Genomic DNA, 1434 nt, shown 5'->3' with positions numbered 1-1434 from the left:
AGACAAGAAAGAGGTGGAGATGACTCTGAGAAAGATGAAAAATGGAAAGCGATTGGACCCGATGAGATATCCGTGGAAGATGGGAAGCGCTTGGGGAGGAAGGTGTGTAGATGTGTTGTGGGAATTTAAGAAAGTTATATACCGGGGATGCAGAGGGAGAGCACTTTGATACCCATTTTTTAAAGAGAAAGGTGACGTTGAAAGCTGCGAAAACTACCGAGGAATTAAATTGATGCCACACACACTTAAATTACTAGAGACGATTTTAAATGGAAGGCTAAGACAGGAAGTCCGCATTGGGAGACAACAACTTTCATGAAACGAGTGGGAACGACTGACGGCATTTTCTCTCTTAGGCAGACAAGGAGAAGCACAGGGAGAGCCACAAAGTGTGACATATGGTCTTCAACGATTTAGAGAAAGCATATGGTAGAGGCCGCGACAAGAGGTGTGAAGAGGACAGCGAGAGAGAGGAGTACGTGAAAAAGTATGTTAAGATAATCAAGGAGTGCTACAGTGACGTCACAACAAGAGTTAGAAGTACAGTGGGCACAACAAATGATTTTCACGTTAATGTTGGTTTGCATCAGGGATTTTTGATGTCATCACCGAAAACGTGAGAAATGAACCACCGCGGCGTGAATTTTATGCAGATGATATAGTGTTGGTAGCAGAAAGTAAAGAAATGCTGGAGAGGAACCTGGAAGAAGTGAGGTATGCTTTTGAGAATAGGGGAATGAGAATCAGTAAGACGAAGATCGAGTACTGAAATAAATGGCGACCAACATGCCATTATTAAACTAAATGGAGTTAATCTAAAAAGAGTCAAGACCTTTAAATATTTTGGGTCAATTGTGGATCAAAGAGAGGGAATGGAGAAGGAAATTAACTTTAGGAGTCAGTGTGGATGGGACAACTGGAGGAAGGTGTCTGGAGGGATATGTGATAGGAGAGAGAGTACCAGTTAAAGTTAAAATTAAAGAGCACAAGGCCGTAGTTAGACCAGCCTTGATCTACGACCTGGAAACAGCGCTAACTAAGTAAGTAAAAGAAAGTATCAAATATGGCAAAGATGAAGATGCTAAGACGGATGTCGAAAGGGACAAGGAGAGATAGAATAAGAAAGGAATGCCTCGGAGGGAGGGACAGTGAAGGCGAGTGAAGATTCTTAGCAGAAACAAGAATCAAAATTGAGATGGTCTAGGCATTTGATGAGAAGAGATGATGAAGAGATGTTGGATGAGATGCGATGGAAATGGAAGTGGAGGGTGTTCGAAGAAGAGGGAAACCGAAAACAAGGTGAACAAGGCGAACGTGAGGGAAAAAGATATAGACGAAGAAAGTGTGTTTATCAGGAATATGTGGAGGAGGCTCATACACAACGGCGACCCCGAGTAGGGAAAAGTTAGGAATAATGATTTTATATATATATAT

This window comes from Penaeus japonicus, unplaced genomic scaffold (assembly GCF_977035675.1).
Source record: "Penaeus japonicus unplaced genomic scaffold, GWHDUDI00000001_assembly GWHDUDI00000033, whole genome shotgun sequence".
In the NCBI taxonomy this organism is placed as follows: Eukaryota; Metazoa; Arthropoda; class Malacostraca; order Decapoda; family Penaeidae; genus Penaeus; species Penaeus japonicus.
Note: the sequence above shows the minus strand (reverse complement) of the source record.